General features: G+C 47.4%; 1 long non-coding RNA gene across 1 annotated transcript in view; it reads right to left on the bottom strand.

Annotated features, from left to right (window-relative positions):
• LOC143806849 (uncharacterized) overlaps window positions 1-23,255 on the bottom strand; it is a 67,394-nt gene extending 44,139 nt beyond the window's left edge. Inside the window, exons 1-2 of the long non-coding RNA XR_013221573.1 lie at window positions 23,116-23,255; window positions 12,919-13,008 (exon numbers count right to left, since the gene is read on the bottom strand). This is a non-coding gene — a long non-coding RNA (uncharacterized LOC143806849). The remainder of the gene's footprint in view (window positions 1-12,918; window positions 13,009-23,115) is intronic.
• Window positions 23,256-23,264: the final 9 nt, after the last annotated feature.

Genomic DNA, 23,264 nt, shown 5'->3' with positions numbered 1-23,264 from the left:
TCACCAGATCACGTACATAGCCAGCAGTTTTTGTTTTGGCCAAAAGATTTTTTAATCCGCCACCATGACAAGGTAGATTCTTTTTGCCGAACTCTACTCTACTCTAACCTGTTAATTATTTGTTAAAATATCCAATACAATTTAGGTGTATTCTTATTTTTCAATGTTTAAAATGACCAATAATATCACAAACAAGGAACAAATACTGCCACACCATGACCAGACACCATATTACCACCACAGTGATCAAATAATACCACTTACATGGAACAAAAACTGACACACCATGACCAGACCACATATTACCACCACAGTGATCAAATAATAGCACTTGTGTGTGCCTTGTTTTACTCATTTTTATTGTACTTGCCTATATTTGCCCCGTTCACATGTAAAGCACCATGGAATAAAATGGTGCTATAAAAATGTATAATAATAATAATACAAGGAACAAATACAAATACCGCCACACCAGGACCAGATCACATACTACTACCACATAGTGACTGAATAATAGCACATACAAGGAACAAATACCACCACACCATGACCAGACACCATATTACCACCACAGTGACCAAATAATACTACATACAAGGAATAAATACCACCACATCATGACCAGACAATATATTACCACCACAGTGACCAATTAATACCACATACAAGGAAAAATTAGCACCACCCCATGACCAGACAACATATTACCACCACATAGTGACCTATAATACCACATACAGGGAACAAATACAGCCACACCATGGCCAGACCACATACTACCACCACATAGCGACCGAATACTACAATACAGATCATTAACAAAAAAAACACTATACTACTATCACCATAAGTGCCATTATACACAGATCTATACTTAGTCTGCAGTGTCTGTGTACAGGTAATTGTTATGATCCCAATGGCAGGGGACCTCAAAGATTACAGCAAAGTCTGCAAAACATAAATACCAGCTCATAGGGAAGTGGTAACTAGGCTGACCATATACCTGATCCTAGCGCAAACACTAACAGTAGCCGGGGAACATGCCTACGTTGATTCTAGACGTCTCGCGCCAGCCGGAGAACTAACTACCCCTATCAGGGAAAATAAGACCTCTCTTGCCTCCAGAGAAAAGACCCCAAAGTAATACAAGCCCCCAACAAATAATAACGGTGAGGTAAGAAGAAAAGACAAACGTAAGAATGAACTAGATTTAGCAAAGAGAGGCCCACTGACTAATAGCAGAATATAGTAAGAAGACTTATATGGTCAGCAAAAAACCCTGCAAAATATCCACGCTGAATATCCAAGAACCCCCAAACCGACTGACGGTGTGGGGGGAGAATATCAGCCCCCCTAGAGCTTCCAGCAATAACAGGAATCACATATTGTACAAGCTGGACAAAAAATATGAACAATGCAAATGATCAAGAGTACGAAAGCAGGACTTAGCTTATCTTGCAAAGAACCAGGACCTGAAGACAGGAGCAAACAGAAGTGAACTGATTACAACGCAGCCAGGCACTGGACTGAGAATCCAGGAAGTTTAAATAGCAACCCCCAGGCCTAACGAAGCAGGTGAGCACAAACCTGGTAAAAGACAATCCAAGTGCCAAATCACTAGTGACCACAAGAGGGAGCCAAAAAGTATAGTTCACAACAGTACCCGCCCTTTAAGGAGGGGTCACCGAACCCTCACCAAGACCACCAGGGCGACCAGGATGAGCAGCGTGGAATGTTGTGAATTTGGTTTTGGGCTCCCCCGGTGGTCACTGGTGGTACTGGACTTGTCTTCACTTTCTCTGTTCACCTGTTTCCTCCAGGATATGGGAGTTTCCTATTTAGCCTTGCTGCTCAGTCATTGCCTTGCCGGTCATCAATGTAACCAGAGCTTTCTGTTGCATGTTCCTGCTCCTAGTCTTCTGATCAGCTAAGTTGGACTTTTGTCCTGAGTATTATTTTGCATTTTTGTTCCAGTTCACAGTTATGGTATATTTCTGTAGCTGGAAGCTCTTGTGAGCTGAAATTACCACTCCAGTCTCATGAGTTGAGACTTGAGTTTAAAGTAATTTCAGGATGGTTTTGTAAATAGGGTTTTCAGCTGACCGTGAAGTTCCCTTTCTTATTTTCCTACTATCTAGTAAGTGGACCTCGCTTTGCTGAACCTGCCTTCATACTACGTATGTCTTTTCCCTCTGAACTCACCGTCAATACATGTGGGGGGCTTCTGTCACCTTTTTGGGGAATTTCCACTAGAGGTAAGCCAGGCCTGTTTTTCCTCTGCCAGGGTTAGTTAGTCCTCCGGCTGGCGCTGGGCGTCTAGGGATATACGTAGGCACGCTACCCGGCCACTGTTAGTTGTGCGGTAGGTTTAGCTCACGGTCAGCTCTAGCTTCCATCATCCAAGAGCTAGTCCTGATTTATGCTTTTCTGAAGTTCTCTTGCCATTGAGAACCATGACAGTATGACCGGCCCTGTGTTAAAACTATTGGCAGAAGAAAGGAGAGAAAAAGAAGTCTTCAGATTTTTTTTTTTTTTTCTCTGAGCTTGCTCAATAGTTGGCTCTTTAGCATTTCTGCTTAAATTGCAGCCTTTTGTCTCTCTCTCTCTCCTTCTAATCCTTGAATGGCTCTGATCTCACCTAATTAAAATGGATCCTCAGAGTTTGGCTACAGGTTTGAATAATCTTACTATGAAGGTTCAAAATTTACAGGATTTTGTTATTCATGCTCCTGTATCTGAACCTAGAATTCCTTTACCAGAATTTTTCTCCGGGGATAGATCTCGTTTTCAGAATTTCAAAAATAATTGTAAGTTGTTTCTGTCTTTGAGATCTCACTCCGCTGGAGACCCCGCACAGCAGGTCAGGATTGTAATTTCCTTACTGCGGGGTGACCCTCAGGATTGGGCATTTGCATTGGCACCAGGGGATCCTGCGTTGCTCAATGTGGATGCGTTTTTTCTGGCTTTGGGGTTGCTTTATGAGGAACCTAATTCAGAGATTCAGGCTGAAAAAGCCTTGATGGCCCTATCTCAAGGGCAAGAGGAAGCTGAAATATACTGCCAAAAATTTCGCAAATGGTCTGTGCTTACTCAGTGGAATGAGTGTGCCTTGGCGGCGAATTTCAGAGAGGGTCTCTCTGATGCCATTAAAGATGTTATGGTGGGGTTCCCTGTGCCTACAGGTCTGAATGAGTCCATGACAATGGCTATTCAGATTGATCGGCGTTTGCGGGAGCGCAAACCTGTGCACCATTTGGCGGTGTCTCCTGAGAAGGCGCCAGAGAATATGCAATGTGATAGAATTTTGTCCAGAAGCGAACGGCAGAATTTTAGGCGAAAAAATGGGTTGTGCTTCTATTGTGGTGATTCAACTCATGTTATATCAGCATGCTCTAAACGTACAAGAAAAGTTGATAAGTCTATTTCAATTAGCACTTTGCAGTCTAAGTTTATTTTATCTATGACCTTGATTTGTTCTTTGTCGTCAATTACCGCGGACGCCTATGTCGACTCTGGCGCCGCTTTGAGTCTTATGGATTGGTCCTTTGCCAGGCGCTGTGGGTTTAATTTAGAGCCTCTGGAAGTTCCTATACCTCTGAAGGGTATTGACTCTACGCCATTGGCTAGTAATAAACCACAATACTGGACACAAGTGACTATGCGTATGAATCCGGACCATCAGGAGACGATTCGCTTCCTTGTGTTGTACAATCTACATGATGTTCTGGTACTTGGATTGCCATGGCTGCAAGCCCATAATCCAGTCCTTGACTGGAAAGCAATGTCTGTGTTAAGCTGGGGATGTCAGGGGGCTCATGGGGACGTACCTTTGGTTTCCATTTCGTCATCTATGCCCTCTGAGATTCCGGAATTTTTATCTGATTATCGTGATGTTTTTGAGGAGCCTAAGCTTGGTTCACTACCTCCTCACAGAGATTGCGATTGTACCATAGATCTGATTCCGGGCAGTAAATTTCCAAAGGGTCGTTTATTTAATCTATCTGTGCCTGAACATGCTGCTATGCGAGAATATATTAAGGAGTCCCTGGAAAAGGGACATATTCGTCCATCTTCCTCTCCCTTAGGAGCCGGTTTTTTCTTTGTATCTAAAAAAGATGGCTCTTTGAGGCCGTGTATTGATTATCGACTCTTGAATAAAATCACAGTCAAATATCAGTATCCTCTGCCACTGCTGACTGATTTGTTTGCTCGAATAAAGGGGGCTAAGTGGTTCTCTAAGATTGATCTCCGTGGGGCGTATAATTTAGTGCGAATTAAGCAGGGGGATGAGTGGAAAACCGCATTTAATACGCCCGAGGGCCACTTTGAGTATCTAGTAATGCCTTTTGGTCTTTCAAATGCCCCTTCAGTTTTTCAGTCCTTTATGCATGACATTTTCCGTGAATACCTGGATAAATTTATGATTGTGTATCTTGATGATATTTTGATTTTTTCGGATGACTGGGACTCTCATGTCCAACAGGTCAGGAGGGTTTTTCAGGTTTTGCGGTCTAACTCCTTGTGTGTGAAGGGTTCTAAGTGTGTTTTTGGGGTTCAAAAAATTTCTTTTTTGGGGTACATTTTTTCCCCCTCGTCCATTGAGATGGACCCTGTCAAGGTTCGGGCTATTTGTGATTGGACGCAGCCTTCTTCTCTTAAAAGCCTTCAGAAATTTTTAGGCTTTGCTAATTTTTATCGTCGATTTATTACTGGTTTTTCTGATGTTGCTAAACCTTTGACTGATTTGACCAAGAAGGGTGCTGATGTTGCTGATTGGTCCCCTGCTGCTGTGGAGGCCTTTCGGGAGCTTAAGCGCCGCTTTTCCTCTGCCCCTGTGTTGCGTCAGCCTGATGTTACTCTTCCTTTTCAGGTTGAGGTTGACGCTTCCGAGATCGGAGCGGGGGCAGTTTTGTCGCAGAAAAGTTCCGACTGCCCCGTGATGAGACCTTGTGCTTTCTTTTCTCGAAAGTTTTCGCCTGCTGAACGAAATTATGATGTTGGTAATCGGGAGCTTTTGGCTATGAAGTGGGCTTTTGAGGAGTGGCGTCATTGGCTCGAGGGGGCCAGACATCAGGTGGTGGTATTAACCGATCACAAGAATTTGATTTATCTTGAGTCTGCCAGGCGCCTGAATCCTAGACAGGCGCGCTGGTCGTTGTTTTTCTCTCGGTTTAATTTTGTGGTTTCATACCTACCGGGTACTAAAAATGTGAAGGCGGATGCCCTTTCTAGGAGTTTCGAGCCGGATTCCCCTGGTGATTCTGAACCTACCGGTATTCTTAAGGATGGTGTAATATTGTCTGCTGTTTCCCCGGACCTGCGACGGGCCTTGCAGGAGTTTCAGGCGGATAAACCTGATCGATGCCCGCCTGGTAGACTGTTTGTTCCCGATGATTGGACCAATAGAGTCATCTCGGAGGTTCATTCTTCGGCGTTGGCAGGTCATCCTGGAATCTTTGGTACCAGGGATTTGGTGGCTAGGTCCTTCTGGTGGCCTTCCCTGTCTCGAGATGTACGAGTTTTTGTGCAGTCTTGTGATGTTTGTGCTCGGGCCAAGCCTTGTTGTTCTCGGGCCAGTGGATTGTTGTTATCCTTGCCTATTCCGAAGAGGCCTTGGACCCACATCTCTATGGATTTTATTTCTGATCTCCCTGTTTCTCAGAAAATGTCTGTCATCTGGGTGGTGTGTGACCGTTTCTCTAAGATGGTTCATTTAGTTCCCTTGCCTAAATTGCCTTCCTCATCCGAGTTGGTTCCTCTATTTTTTCAGAATGTGGTTCGCTTGCATGGCATTCCGGAGAATATCGTTTCTGACAGGGGGACCCAGTTCGTGTCTAGATTTTGGCGGGCGTTCTGTGCTAGGATGGGCATTGATTTGTCGTTTTCGTCTGCGTTCCATCCCCAGACTAATGGCCAGACCGAACGAACTAATCAGACATTGGAGACTTATTTGAGGTGTTTTGTGTCTGCGGATCAGGATGACTGGGTTGCCTTTTTGCCGTTGGCGGAGTTTGCCCTCAATAATCGGGCTAGTTCTGCCACTTTGGTTTCTCCATTTTTTTGCAATTCGGGGTTTCATCCTCGTTTTTCTTCTGGTCAGGTGGAGTCTTCGGATTGTCCTGGAGTGGATGCTGTGGTGGATAGGTTGCATCGGATTTGGGGGCAGGTAATGGACAATTTGGAGTTGTCTCAGGAGAAGACTCAGCATTTTGCCAACCGCCGTCGTCGTGTTGGTCCTCATCTTCGTGTTGGGGACTTGGTGTGGTTGTCTTCCCGTTTTGTCCCTATGAGGGTTTCTTCCCCTAAGTTTAAGCCTCGGTTCATCGGCCCGTATAAGATTTTGGAGATTCTTAACCCTGTGTCCTTTCGACTAGAACTCCCTGCATCTTTTTCTATTCATAATGTCTTCCATCGGTCATTATTGCGCAGGTATGAGGTACCTGTTGTGCCTTCCGTTGAGCCGCCTGCTCCGGTGTTGGTTGAGGGTGAGTTGGAGTACGTCGTGGAGAAGATCTTGGACTCCCGTGTTTCCAGACGGAAACTTCAGTATTTGGTCAAGTGGAAGGGTTACGGTCAGGAGGATAATTCTTGGGTGACAGCCTCTGATGTTCATGCCTCTGATCTGGTCCGTGCCTTTCATAGGGCTCATCCTGATCGCCCTCGGGGTTCTTGTGAGGGTTCGGTGCCCCCTCCTTAAGGGGGGGGTACTGTTGTGAATTTGGTTTTGGGCTCCCCCGGTGGTCACTGGTGGTACTGGACTTGTCTTCACTTTCTCTGTTCACCTGTTTCCTCCAGGATATGGGAGTTTCCTATTTAGCCTTGCTGCTCAGTCATTGCCTTGCTGGTCATCAATGTAACCAGAGCTTTCTGTTGCATGTTCCTGCTCCTAGTCTTCTGATCAGCTAAGTTGGACTTTTGTCCTGAGTATTATTTTGCATTTTTGTTCCAGTTCACAGTTATGGTATATTTCTGTAGCTGGAAGCTCTTGTGAGCTGAAATTACCACTCCAGTCTCATGAGTTGAGACTTGAGTTTAAAGTAATTTCAGGATGGTTTTGTAAATAGGGTTTTCAGCTGACCGTGAAGTTCCCTTTCTTATTTTCCTACTATCTAGTAAGTGGACCTCGCTTTGCTGAACCTGCCTTCATACTACGTATGTCTTTTCCCTCTGAACTCACCGTCAATACATGTGGGGGGCTTCTGTCACCTTTTTGGGGAATTTCCACTAGAGGTAAGCCAGGCCTGTTTTTCCTCTGCCAGGGTTAGTTAGTCCTCCGGCTGGCGCTGGGCATCTAGGGATATACGTAGGCACGCTACCCGGCCACTGTTAGTTGTGCGGTAGGTTTAGCTCACGGTCAGCTCTAGCTTCCATCATCCAAGAGCTAGTCCTGATTTATGCTTTTCAGAAGTTCTCTTGCCATTGAGAACCATGACAGTGGAAGGCACGAACCAAATCGGCCGCATGAACATCAGAGGCGGCCACCCAGGAATTATCCTCCTGACCATAGCCCTTCCATTTGACCAAATACTGGAGCCTCCGTCTAGAGAGACGAGAATCCAAGATCTTCTCCACCACGTACTCCAACTCGCCCTCAACCAACACCGGAGCAGGAGGCTCAACAGCAGGAACCACAGGCACAACGTACCGCCGTAACAAAGACCTATGGAACACGTTGTGAATGGCAAACGACACCGGAAGATCCAAACGAAAAGAAACCGGGTTAAGAACTTCCAAAATGTTATAAGGACCAATAAAGCGAGGCTTAAACTTAGGAGAGGAAACCTTCAGAGGGATATACCGAGAAGACAACCAAACCAAATCCCCAACACGAAGTCGGGGCCCCACACCGCGGCGGCGGTTGGCAAAACGCTGAGCCTTCTCCTGTGACAACTTCAAGTTGTCCACCACATGATTCCAAATCCGCTGCAACCTATCCACCACGGAATCCACCCCAGGACAGTCAGAAGACTCAACATGACCCGAGGAGAAACGAGGATGAAAACCAGAGTTGCAGAAGAATGGCGAAACCAAAGTAGCGGAACTAGCCCGATTATTAAGGGCAAACTCCACCAATGGCAAGAAGGTCACCCAATCATCCTGGTCCGCAGAAACAAAACATCTCAAATAAGCCTCCAGTGTCTGATTAGTTCGCTCCGTTTGACCATTAGTCTGAGGATGGAAGGCAGATGAAAACGACAAATCAATGCCCATCTTAGCACAAAAAGATCGCCAGAATCTGGACACAAACTGGGATCCTCTGTCGGACACGATATTCTCCGGAATGCCGTGCAAACGAACCACATTCTGAAAAAACAAAGGAACCAGATCGGAAGAGGAAGGCAACTTAGGCAAGGGTACCAAATGGACCATCTTGGAAAAACGATCACACACCACCCAGATGACAGACATTCCCCGAGACACCGGAAGATCAGAAATGAAATCCATGGAAATGTGCGTCCAAGGCCTCTTCGGGACAGGCAAGGGCAAAAGCAACCCGCTAGCACGAGAACAACAAGGCTTAGCCCGAGCACAAGTCCCACAGGACTGCACAAATGACCGCACATCCCGTGACAAGGAAGGCCACCAAAAGGACCTAGCCACCAAATCTCGGGTACCAAAAATTCCCGGATGCCCTGCCAACACCGAGGAATGAACCTCGGAAATGACTCTGCTGGTCCATTTATCAGGAACAAACAGTCTGTCGGGTGGACACGAGTCAGGTCTACCAGCCTGAAATCTCTGCAACACACGTCGCAAATCCGGAGATATGGCCGACACGATCACTCCCTCTTTAAGAATACCATACCAGCTGGCTCCGAGACTCCAGGAGAGTCAGGCACAAAGCTCCTAGAGAGAGCATCAGCCTTAACATTCTTCGAACCAGGCAGGTATGAGACCACAAAGTCAAAACGAGAGAAAAACAATGACCAACGAGCCTGTCTAGGATTCAGGCGCTTAGCAGACTCGAGATACATCAGATTTTTGTGATCAGTCAAGACCACCACACGATGCTTAGCACCCTCGAGCCAATGACGCCACTCCTCAAATGCCCACTTCATGGCCAACAACTCCCGATTACCAACATCATAGTTCCGCTCAGCAGGCGAAAACTTCCTAGAGAAAAAGGCACATGGTCTCATCACAGAACAACCAGAGCCTCTCTGCGACAAAACAGCCCCAGCACCGATCTCAGAAGCATCCACTTCAACCTGAAAGGGAAGTGAGACATCAGGCTGGCACAAAACAGGCGCCGAAGTAAACCGGCGCTTCAGCTCCTGGAAGGCCTCCACGGCTGCAGGAGCCCAATTAGCCACATCAGAACCTTTCTTGGTCATATCCGTCAAAGGTTTAACAACGCTAGAAAAATTAGCGATAAAGCGCCGGTAGAAATTAGCGAACCCCAAGAACTTCTGAAGACTCTTAACAGACGTGGGCTGACTCCAATCATGAATAGCTCGGACCTTGACTGGGTCCATCTCCACGGCAGAAGGGGAGAAAATAAAACCCAAAAAGGAAACCTTCTGCACTCCAAAGAGACACTTTGAGTCCTTCACAAACAAAGCGTTATCACGCAAAACCTGAAACACCATCCTGACCTGCTTTACATGAGAATCCCAATCATCCGAGAAAACTAGAATATCATCAAGATACACAATCAAAAATTTATCCAGATACTTCCGGAAGATATCATGCATAAAGGACTGAAACACTGAAGGGGCATTAGAGAGCCCAAAGGGCATCACCAAGTATTCAAAATGACCTTCGGGCGTATTGAATGCAGTTTTCCATTCATCTCCCTGCCTAATGCGCACAAGGTTGTACGCACCACGAAGATCTATCTTGGTGAACCACTTGGCGCCCTTAATCCGAGCAAACAAGTCTGACAATAGCGGCAACGGATACTGAAACTTAACAGTGATTTTATTCAGAAGCCGATAGTCTATACAAGGTCTCAAAGACCCGTCTTTCTTGGCCACAAAAAAGAATCCCGCACCGAGAGGGGAAGAGGATGGACGAATATGCCCCTTCTCCAAAGACTCCTTGACATAAGAACGCATCGCGGCATGCTCGGGTACAGACAAATTAAATAATCGTCCCTTAGGAAACTTACTGCCAGGAATCAAATCTATAGCGCAGTCACAGTCCCTATGAGGAGGAAGAGCACTGGACCTGGACTCACTGAATACATCCTGATAGTCACACAAATACTCAGGAACTTCTGAAGGAGTAGAAGTAGCAATAGACACCGGCGAAGAATCGCAATGAATTCCCTGACAACCCCAACTTGAGACAGACATAGCCTTCCAATCCAAAACTGGATTATGGGTCTGTAACCATGGCAGACCTAAAACGACCAAATCATTCATTTTATGCAGAACAAGAAAACGAATCACCTCCCGATGTTCAGGAGTCATGCACATGGTCACTTGTGTCCAATACTGCGGTTTATTTTCCGCCAGTGGCGTAGCATCAATTCCTCTGAGAGGAATCGGAACCTTTAAAGGCTCCAGGACAAAACCGCAGCGCTTGGCAAACGACAAGTCCATAAGACTCAGGGCAGCACCTGAATCCACAAATGCCATAACAGGGTAGGAAGACAATGAACAAATTAAAGTCACAGACAAAATAAATTTAGGCTGCAAATTACCAATGGTGACAGGACTGACAACCTTGGTTAGGCGTTTAGAGCATGCTGATATAACATGTGTAGAATCACCACAGTAAAAACACAGCCCATTCTGACGTCTATGATTTTGTCGTTCGGTTCTAGTCAGGATTCTATCACATTGCATTGAGACAGGTGTCTGTTCAGACAACACCGCCAGAGGTTTAGCGGATTTGCGCTCCCGCAAACGCCGATCAATCTGAATAGCCAGCGCCATAGAATCATTCAGACTTGTAGGAATTGTAAAACCCACCATCACATTCTTAATGGCTTCAGAAAGGCCATTTCTGAAATTTGCGGCCAGAGCACATTCATTCCATCGAGTAAGCACGGACCATTTCCGAAATTTTTGGCAGTACACCTCAGCTTCATCCTGGCCCTGAGAGATGGCCAGTAGAGCTTTTTCTGCCTGAATTTCAAGATTAGGCTCCTCATAAAGCAATCCGAGCGCCAGAAAAAACGCATCAACATCCACCAATGCAGGATCTCCTGGCGCTAACGAGAAAGCCCAATCCTGAGGGTCGCCACGCAAGAAGGAGATAATAATTTTAACTTGCTGAGCTGAATCTCCAGACGAACGAGGTTTCAAAGATAGAAACAATTTACAATTATTCCTAAAATTCCTAAATTTAATCGATCTCCAGAGAACAGCTCAGGAATAGGTATCTTAGGCTCTGACATAGGACTGCTAACAACAAAATCCTGAATGCCCTGCACACGTGCAGCAAGCTGATCCACACTAGTAATCAAGGTCTGAACATTCATGTCTGCAGCAAAGCTTCAAGCCACTCAGAGATAAAGGGGAGGAAGAAAAAAAGAAAAAAAAACAAAAAACTCAGAACTTCTTTTCTTTTAATCCCACTTCAGCAATGCATTAACTATTTATAGGCCTGGCTTACTGTTATGATCCCAATGGCAGGGGACCTCAAAGATTACAGCAAAGTCTGCAAAACATAAATACCAGCTCATAGGGAAGTGGTAACTAGGCTGACCATATGCCTGATCCTAGCGCAAACACTAACAGTAGCCGGGGAACGTGCCTACGTTGATTCTAGACGTCTCGCGCCAGCCGGAGAACTAACTACCCCTATCAGGGAAAATAAGACCTCTCTTGCCTCCAGAGAAAAGACCCCAAAGTAATACAAGCCCCCAACAAATAATAACGGTGAGGTAAGAAGAAAAGACAAACGTAAGAATGAACTAGATTTAGCAAAGAGAGGCCCACTGACTAATAGCAGAATATAGTAAGAAGACTTATATGGTCAGCAAAAAACCCTGCAAAATATCCACGCTGAATATTCAAGAACCCCCAAACCGACTGACGGTGTGGGGGGAGAATATCAGCCCCCCTAGAGCTTCCAGCAATAACAGGAATCACATATTGTACAAGCTGGACAAAAAATATGAACAATGCAAATGATCAAGAGTACGAAAGCAGGACTTAGCTTATCTTGCAAAGAACCAGGACCTGAAGACAGGAGCAAACAGAAGTGAACTGATTACAACGCAGCCAGGCACTGGACTGAGAATCCAGGAAGTTTAAATAGCAACCCCCAGGCCTAACGAAGCAGGTGAGCACAAACCTGGTAAAAGACAATCCAAGTGCCAAATCACTAGTGACCACAAGAGGGAGCCAAAAAGTATAGTTCACAACAGGTAATACAGTGATCACCAGTGACCTTATACACAGGAGCTCTGTATACAGTGTCAGTGTACATGTAATACAGTGATCACCAGTGACATTATAAACAGAAGCTCTGTATATAGTGTAAGTGTACAGGTAATACAGTGATCACCAGTGACATTATACTCAGCAGCTCTGTATATAGTGTCAGTGTACAAGTAATACATTGATCACAGGTGACATTATACACAGGAGATTGGTATACAGTGTCAGTGTACAGATAATACAGTGATCACCAGTGACCTTATACACAGGAGCTCTGTATACAGTGTATAGTGTACAGGTAATAGTGATCACCGGTGACATTATACACAGGAGCTCTGTATACAGCATATAGTGTACAGGTAATACAGTGATCACCGGTGACATTACACACAGGAGCTCTGTATACAGTGTATAGTGTACAGGTAATACAGTGATCACCGGTGACATTATACACAAGAGCTCTGTATATAGTGTCAGTGTACAGGTAATACAGTGATCATGATCACCAGTGACATTATACTCAGGAGCTCTGTACACAGTATATAGTGTATAGTGTGCGTGTACATGTAATACACTTACTCACCAGTGACGTCTGTAGTTGAAGTCCATTATCTTCACTTTTCTTCTTCAACAAGCACAGACTGCCATCACTGTTTCCAGCCAGAACTCGTCTCTGCAAAAAATAATACACATTCATCAAAAGCTGATCACTTCCAGAGGACTATCCCCACTTTCTCCCCGACTTCTACACTATGTCACACATGGGTGTACCCACCACATAGTGACCTATAATACCACATACAAGGAACAAATACAGCCACACCATGGCCAGACCACATATTACCACCACATAGCGACCGAATACTACAATACAGATCATTAACAAAAAAACACTATACTAATATCACCATAAGTGCCATTATACACAGATCTATACTTAGTCTGCAGTGTCTGTGTGCAGGTAATACAGTGATCAGTGACATTATACGCAGGAGCTCTGTATACAGTGTCAGTGTACAGGTAATACAGTGATCACCAGTGACATTATACACAGAAGCTCTGTATATAGTGTCAGTGTACAGGTAATACAGTGATCAACAGTGACATTACACTCAGGAGCTCTGTATACAATGTATAGTGTACAGGTAATACAGTGATCACCAGTGACATTTGTACACAAGAGCTCTGTATATAGTGTCAGTGTACAAGTAATACATTGATCACCGGTGACATTATACACAGGAGATTGGTATACAGTGTCAGTGTACACAGGGCCAGTTTTAGGCAAAGTGGGGCCCTAGGCAAAGTTTATAATGGGGACCCAAATGCTATCACATCACACAAAAGCATTTTGGTTGTATTTACAAGCGCTGAGTTCAGGCCGCTAAATAAGTTTGATCAACAATACTGAAGTTGTTCAATGCTTGTTTCCTGGCCTCTTTCCACCAGCTGAGGAATAATGATGGGACAGAACGATCACTAATAGATCACTAACAGATCCCCATACAGTATCATGTTATCAGCAGCACATCTACAGTTTACACCGGCGATGTGCTGCTGAGAACAATGATTTTTGTTCCGGCAAAAACAATCTGAATATGCAGCATTTTACTTGTTTAGTAAAATACACCCCATAGTCCTCCATATATTATAATGTGCACCACAGTCCTCCATATAGTATAATACACTCCCTATAGTCCTCCATATATTAAAATACACTGCTCAATCCTCCACATAGTCTTCCACACTCCTCATAGTCCGCCATATAGCATAATACACTCCTCATAGACTAGTGCTCCATATAGTATAATGCACCGCCATAGTCATCCATGTAGTACAATTCACTTCCCATAGTATAATGCACCCCATAGTTCTTCATACAGTATAACGTATTCCCCATAGTCCTCGATACAGTATAATGCAGTCCACATATAGTATAATGCAGCCACCACCCTACAGAGTATAATGCAGCCACCCCACAGAGTATAATGTAACCCCCCATATAATATAATGCAGCCCCCTCATAGTTTAATGCAGCCCCCTCATAGAGTATGATGCAATCACCCCTCATAGAATATAAATATAATACAGCCCCCCATAGAATATAATGTAGCCCCGAATAGAATATAATACAGCCCACCTCCCCATAATATATAATGTAGCCCCCCATAGAATATAATGCAGGCCCCCATAGTATATAACATGGCCTCTCCCATAGAATATAATATACCCCCCATAGCATATAGCAAAGCCCGCATAGTATATAGCACAACCCGCATAGTATATACCACAACCCGCATAGTATATAGCACAACCCACATAGTATATAGCACAGCCCGCATAATATAGCACAGCCCATGTAGTAGATAACACAGCCCATGTAGTAGATAACACAGCCCACGTAGTATATAACACAGCCCACGTAGTATATAACACAGCCCACGTAGTATATAACACAGCCCACATAGTAGTATACAGCACAGCCCACGTAGTAGTATACAGCACAGCCCACATAGTAGTATACAGCACAGCCCACAGAGTAGTATACAGCACAGCCCACACAGTAGTATACAGCACAGCCCACACAGTAGTATACAGCACACACAGCCCACACAGTAGTATACAGCACACACAGCCCACGTAGTAGTATACTGCACAGGTCCCCTGAGAATGGCCCCACAGTCCAGTTAAAACAAAAACAAAACACACTCCTCACCTCTCCTCGTGCCCGCGCTGCTCCCTGCTCCAGTCTCATCGGCTGCCGCTGCACTGCCTGGCACACAGTGAGTGCGCGATGACGTCATCGCGCACCCGCAGTTTCAGAGGCAGAGAGGGGAATGATGGGAGAGGGAGCGTCGTCAGATGCTCTCTCCTCCATCATTGCATTGAACTGTATCGGCGTCATAGACACTGGTATAGTTGAATGCAGCGGCGCTGGCTGGGGGGCAAGTCGGCCCTGGCACCGCTGACAACGGCACAGTGTGCAGCGGCCCACTACTGGCACCGGCCCTTCTGGCATTTGCCAGAACTGCACGATGGCCAGTCCAGCCCTGAGTGACATCATCACTCCTGTGCCAGTGCACACTGCAGAGCAGCCTGTGCAGGATGCTGACGAGTGACAGTAGGTATCATTCATTTTTTATATCACTTTTTTACGTTAATTACATTGGAGTTTTGGTTGCTGTGCAGACTGCAGTGTGTGATTGGTGTGGTAGTGCAGTTCAAAAAACTCACCAGTGAGCAGTGATGAAGTGTCTATATGGGAACACTTCTCCTGGGTGGCAGCACAGCTCCTGTACTGTGTCCTCCTGACAGGCGCTGCTGTGCAACGTCAGAACAATGTCAGTGGTCAGGTGTCACATAGGAAGGTCCTGCCGCTGAACCGCAGCTGCTAGCCCAGGACACAGTATACATTATAACCCTGAAGCATGATGCCGAGTGAGGATGGACAGCCATAGCAGAAGAACAGGAGAACATGCAGAGCGCAGGTCAGGTCAGTATAACACCCCTGACTGCTTCTGCCTCCGGAATTGCAGCCGAGTGCGACATTACAAAAGATAACACAAGGCAGTGCAGCGCTGGGAAACGCTCCCATTGCAGAACAGATAAGACACATATACTTATGTCTGCCTCTTCTGCAAAGCGAAGCACTGCCTTGTGCTATTTGAATTGTAAGTAAGCTCCATTGTGGAACCAGCAGGCAGCAGGTGGCCCCTGGAGGAGTGGGGGCCCCAGGCACCTGCCTGGTCTGCCTGTGCATAACGCCGGCCCTGAGTGTACAGGTAATACAGTGATCACCAGTGACATTATACACAAGAGCTCTGTATATAGTGTCAGTGTACAGGTAATACAGTGGTCACCAGTGACATTATACACAAGAGCTCTGTATATAGTGTCAGTGTACAGGTAATACAGGGATCACCAGTGACATTATACACAGGAGCTCTGTATATAGTGTCAGTGTACAAGTAATACAGTGATCACCGGTGACATTATACAGGAGATTAGTATACAGTGTCAGTGTACAGGTAATCCAATGATCACTGGTGACTTTGTATACAGGACCTCTGCATAAAGTATACAGTGTATAGTGTGAGTGTACTGGTAACACTCTGACTCACCAGTCACGTCTCTAGGTGAAGTCTTTCATCTTCACTTCATGTCCATCTAGTACAGACTACCATCACTTCTTTCAGCCAGGGCTCCTTTCTGCAGGAAATAACACATCTAGCGCACTGCTTGCAGAGCACATTACTTAATTTTTCCCAGCGTCTACACTACACCAGATGAAGGAAAAAAGCAACATAGTGTCGCTCTGCACAGTAACAGGACCCCCCATTCAAAACAGTATCCTCAAAAAATAAAATACATGATTGCAGTAACAGTATCCCTAAATTAGCCCCTAGGGTAATAATATCCTTCATCCTGGCCCTCGTGTCTCATTCCTGGCTCCATCCATATGTTCTCCCATCCTGCCCCATATGATCTCCCCACTCTGTCTCATCTATCTCCATCCTGCCCCATGATCCTGCACCATGTGTCTTCATCATGCCCTATGATCCCTGCCCCATCTGTCTCCATCCTGCCCCATCTGTTTGTCTCTATCATGCACCATGATCCTTCACCATGTGTCTCCATCCTGCCCCATGATCCTGCCCCATCTATCTCCATCAGTCTCCATACCTCCTTGTCTCCATACCTTCATATCTATCTCCATCCAGCCCATAATCCTGCACATGTCTGCATCCTGCACCATATCTCCATCCTGCCCCATGATACTGCACCATGTGTCTCCATCCTGCCCCATGTTCCTGCCCCATCTGTCTCCATCCTGCCCCATTTTTCGCCATACTGCTTCATCTGTCTCCATCCCGCCTCTCCTGCCCCATGTCTCCATCCTGCGCCATGTGTCTCCATTGTGCCGGTCTGTCTCCATTCTGCCCCATGATCCTGAACCATGTTTCTCCATCCTGCACCATTTCACATGGTGCAGGATCATGAGGCAGGAAGGAGGCAGATGGGGCAGGATGGAGACACATGGTCCATGTTTCTCCATCCTGCCGCCCAAACATAATGCGGCTTGCCGCTTTCAATATAAAAAAAAAACAAAACACTTTCTCCTTACCTGGCCGCGGTCCACCCCAGGCATTTCAAGCACGTACTCGCGGGTGAATGACAATGACGTAATACCCCGGCGACGTGCGTGCTGACATCAGCTGCCAGCCTCCTATTGGCTGGCAGCTTTTAACTATTGCCGTCTGGGCCTGCACCAGTGGCGTAGGAAGGGGGGGGCGGGCCGCCCCGGGCGGCACAATGCCGGGGGCGGGTCCGACCCAGAGAGGAGGAGGAAGAAAAAAAAAAAAAGAGAGATGCGGGCCCTTTAAATCTTCGGGCGGCGCCGACCGCCGACACGACCAGGGCCCCCCCCGATACCAGCGCTGGCATTGGGCCCCCCGTTCTAATACTCACCTCTCCTGGTTCCTGCGGCAGCTGCAGCGTCTTCAGCGCCCTCTGACTCTACGACGTCTCAGGGCAGAGGGTGCGATGACGTCATCACTGCGCGCTCAGCCTCTCTGTCCTGAGCGTTGCAGAGCCGGAGAGACGCTGAGTGCACGGGACCTGCGCTGGGAACGGGAGAGGTGAGGATTTTACTTTTTTTTTTTTCTTTATGTCTGACTCAGACACACTGGGGGCAATGCTGGACACTGGGGCAGATTGCTGGACATACTGGGGGCAATGCTGGACACTGGGGCAGATTGCTAGACACACTGGGGTAATGCTGGACACTGTGGCAGATTGCTGGACACACTGGGGGCAATGCTGGACACTGGGGCAGATTGCTGGACACACTGGGGGCAATGCTGGACACTGGGGCAGATTGCTAGACACACTGGGGTAATGCTGGACACTGTGGCAGATTGCTGGACACACTGGGGGCAATGCTGGACACGGGCAGATTGCTAGACACACTGGGGGCAATGCTGGACACTGGGGCAGATTGCTGGACACACTGGGGGCAATGCTGGACACTGGGGCAGATTGCTGGACACACTGGGGGCAATGCTGGACACTGGGGCAGATTGCTGGACACACTGGGGGCAATGCTGGACACTGGGGCAGATTGCTGGACACACTGGGGGCAATGCTGGACACTGGGGCAGATTGCTGGACACACTGGGGGCAATGCTGGACACTGGGGAAGATTGCTGGACACACTGGGGGCAATGCTGGACACTGGGGCAGATTGCTAGACACACTGGGGGCAATGCTGGACACTGGGGCAGATTGCTGGACACACTGGGGGCAATGCTGGACACTGGGGCAGATTGCTGGACACACTGGGGCAATGCTGGACACTGGGGAAGATTGCTAGACACACTGGGGGCAATGCTGGACACTGGGGCAGATTGCTGGACACACTGGGGGCAATGCTGGACACTGGGGCAGATTGCTGGACACACTGGGGGCAATGCTGGACACTGGGGCAGATTGCTGGACACACTGGGGCAATGCTGGACACTGGGGCAGATTGCTAGACACACTGGGGGCAATGCTGGACACTGGGGCAGATTGCTGGACACACTGGGGGCAATGCTGGACACTGGGGCAGATTGCTAGACACACTGGGGTAATGCTGGACACTGGCAGATTGCTGGACACACTGGGGGCAATGCTGGACACGGGCAGATTGCTAGACACACTGGGGGCAATGCTGGACACTGGGGCAGATTGCTGGACACACTGGGGGCAATGCTGGACACTGGGGCAGATTGCTGGACACACTGGGGGCAATGCTGGACACTGGGACAGATTGCTGGACACACTGGGGGCAATGCTGGACACTGGGGCAGATTGCTGGACACACTGGGGGCAATGCTGGACACTGGGGCAGATTGCTGGACACACTGGGGGCAATGCTGGACACTGGGGCAGATTGCTAGACACACTGGGGGCAATGCTGGACACTGGGGCAGATTGCTGGACACACTGGGGGCAATGCTGGACACTGGGGCAGATTGCTGGACACACTGGGGGGCAATGCTGGACACTGGGGCAGATTGCTGGACACACTGGGGGCAATGCTGGACACGGGCAGATTGCTAGACACACTGGGGGCAATGCTGGACACTGGGGCAGATTGCTGGACACACTGGGGGCAATGCTGGACACTGGGGCAGATTGCTAGACACACTGGGGGCAATGCTGGACACTGGGGCAGATTGCTGGACACACTGGGGGTAATGCTGGACACTGGGGCAGATTGCTGGACACACTGGGGGCAATGCTGGACACTGGGGCAGATTGCTGGACACACTGGGGCAATGCTGAACACTGGGGCAGATTGCTGGACACACTGGGGCAATGCTGGATACTGAGCCTGTGCGGCCGCCCGGCTTGTGAATCCCAGCCCCGCACTCTGCATAATGCATAACACACTGCGGGGCTGGGATTACCAAGGTGGGTGGCCGCACTCGCCGCACAGGCACAGTCTGCAAGCCTGGCTGTGACGTCAGACGGCCAGAGCTCTCTGCGCCTGCACCAAACAGCGACACACAGCGCAGGCGCCGGATTTCATGGGTAAACAGCGCTGAGGGGGCGGCGCCCTGCGTTGAGTGACGGCAATGGGGGGGCTCCAAACTCGGGAACAGCCCCGGGCGGCAAAAGCTCTAGCTACGCCAGTGGCCTGCACGGCTATAGAGCTTACTGAACGTACATCTCGGTCTCAGGTTCAGTTACTGCACTGGCAGACGCCTGCCACTGTGCCCGATGAGCAGAAGAGACAGGGACCATTGGGACCATCAGAGCCATCATCAGTACAGCAATACAAAACCAAAATCATCATCAGTACATAACTAGAACGCCATCAACAGTACATAAATAGGGCACCAGAATCATCATCAGTAAGTAAATGGGTAGGTAGAATCACCATCAATACATGAATAAGGCCCAAGAAACACCATCAGTAGATAAATGTATCAGCAGAACCACCATCAGTACATGAATACATCACCAGAACCAAAATCAGTACATGGACACATCACAAGAACCACTATCAGTAAATGCAACACCAGTACCATCATCAGTACATATATAGATAAATATAGATAACCAGCACCACAACAGTACGTTAATACATCACCAGAACCACCATCAGTACATGAATAAATCACTAGAAACACCATAAGTACATGACTACATCACCAAGCTTAGTACAGCCATCAGTTGTAATCTCAAGTCAGGCCCATATATATTTACATGTCATGAACTGAACTTACAACTCCCAGTATGTCTTTAACAATGGTAAGGAGATGCTGAGTGTTCTTGTCATCATTCATTATCAGACTGCGGACCATACAGGAATCACAGTACTGATCAGACATAGTCAGTATGAACAAATAGACATTCACATCCAGGTACCTTATAGGTGACTGTTACGGGGTCCTTCTCCGGTATCACACAATCAACAGAGCAAGAGAATAGTGAACAATTCCAAGACTTTATTTAGGCAAAACACGAAAGGTCCATATATACGATCCATAACACAAAGGATAAAATATTCCAGAACACGAATGCATTTCAGTAACAGGATAAAAGTTCAACAATCCAGCACAGAGGATAACAGTCCATATTCCCTTCTTTCTCTCTGATATGCTCTTCGCATCATGGTTCCACATCAGACTGATCTCTGTGTCTCACCTCCCTGATATTTACAAGTCTCCCCCCTCATTCACAAGCCAGGAGGGGGAAGGTCTCAGGGGCTCATTGTTTCAACAAGCTAGGTCAACATGTCATTAGCATATTAGCAAACAACATTATTCACTGACCCTGTGGAGAGATAACAATACAGAACTGTGGGGAGAATATCAGATGGCAAATAACAACTCATCCTACAAGATACAGTAACACCATGAAAATCAGTAAAATAGAAATATACACACAAATGATCCCCACATAGCATATCACACCATCACAGTGACATTTTATCTGACTGAGTTGCTTCTTTCTTTTTGTCTCCATCTTGTCCAGAGGCCACAATGCCTTTTCACATCCACAGCTGTTCTCTGCAGACCTCCCCTTAAATGTCCTCCGCATAAAAATATTTGTCCATATTATGACCCTAAATAAGCCTCCTATGGTATATGACCTCCACACTGTCTACCTTAATGGGCTACACCCACCACACTGTCAACCATAATCAGCTATAACCACCACACCATCCGCCCTTATGAACCATGACCTATACCATGGCTGTCCCCTCTCCACTGTTTTCCCTTATACTCTCTATATGTCCACACTGTCCCCCGCCAGGCCAACCTCTCTTCAAACTGTGCCAACATTGTACGCTGTCCCCTCTCCATATCCATACTGTGTCCCCTCTTCACACTATGCCCTCATACTGCCCACCACATTGTCCTCTCCAAACTGTACCACCCTCCTCACACTCTCCCCCTACACTGTATGATGGACACTACAGCCACCCATACAGTACAATATATCCAGAATAGACCCCCAATATAAACTATGATAGCCACCACAGCCCCCTAAACAGTATGAAGTCCACTGAAGCCCCCCACTACATAGTATGGTCACCTCCACAGCCCCTCATAAATAGTATGATGTCCACCACAGCCCTGTATATGCAGGGTAATGATACCCACACTCTCCCATATAATATGTACCCCACTGCCCCTTTTCTACTGTCCCCACAGTCAGCTGCTCCTGTAATGTCCACACAGCCAGCCCCTTGTGTAATGTTCCCAAAGCCAGACCCTCATAATGTCCACACATCCATCCCCTACTGTTATAGCCCCCATTTCTTGACAAAGTAAAATAAGAAAAATAAAAAAGCTTATAGTCCCCTCATCCAGGCTCCTGGTCCTGCCCAGCCTCCGTCTCCTCTTCTGTCTAGTACAGCTGTGGGCACTGGACCCTGTGACGCCATCACTGCATCGTGCCCTCAGGAAGTGGCCTGCATTCTGCTGATTACAGCTCCTTTGCTCCCGAGCCGGGCGACGCTCACAGTAATTGTATTCGCGTGCGACAGACACAAATAAAATTGAGGTGACTGACACTGTTTCCGTGTGCCCGTGCCCTGGGCATCAATGTGCTGAATGCCTTAGGCCAGAGGAAGGTGGCAGGCGGCCACAGGCATTCAGCAGTGTAAAAAGGTGTTTTTCCCAAAGTGCGCCCCCTTGGGGAGGCAAGAGGTAGCGCTCTAGGCAGGTGTCTACCTTGCCCACGCCTTGTCCCTCCTTAGTGTATATACACCGGCTCATGTACACACTACCCCACAATTTGTGACTGCTCACAAACCATATAAATCCAACCAAAAAGAAAGTCAGACCGCACCCAATACCAACTTTGTCTTCATGGACATCAGAGCGCACGTCCACACCAGGGGGTCCTCCTGGTCATAGTCCACAATAAGTATATAAGCAAAGGACAGCGCCACATCCGGGAGTGTCAGGCAATAACACACTTTATTCTGCCTCCTGCGGCAACGTTTCGGTCCGAGGACCTTTGTGCTTGACAAAGGTCCTCGGACCGAAACGTTGCCGCAGGAGGCAGAATAAAGTGTGTTATTGCCTGACACTCCCGGATGTGGCGCTGTCCTTTGCTTATATACTTATTGTGCTCACAAACCAGTCTGTTGCCAATAGCAACCGTCAGAATTGTGAGTTCAGCTCTGGGCTATATAATACTGGGCTCTGACTGTGTTATTTTACTTAGCGCATGTGAAATGATGCTTCCGTAAGACTCAGCTCCCTGCAGAACTCACTATATGTAACACACTGCCCCCTACGGGCAGCAGTGCACTCATACACCGGCCACTGACTAGTAAAGCCCCGTATGTCCGCTCCCTGCCCTGCTTTAATATGCACCAATGACAGAGCAATGTGGAAAAGCACTCGACTCCGCCCCCAAACA

This window comes from Ranitomeya variabilis, chromosome 2 (assembly GCF_051348905.1).
Source record: "Ranitomeya variabilis isolate aRanVar5 chromosome 2, aRanVar5.hap1, whole genome shotgun sequence".
Classification (NCBI taxonomy): Eukaryota; Metazoa; Chordata; class Amphibia; order Anura; family Dendrobatidae; genus Ranitomeya; species Ranitomeya variabilis.
The sequence above is the reverse complement of the archived record's forward strand: the minus strand, read 5'-3'. Positions and strand labels throughout refer to the sequence as shown.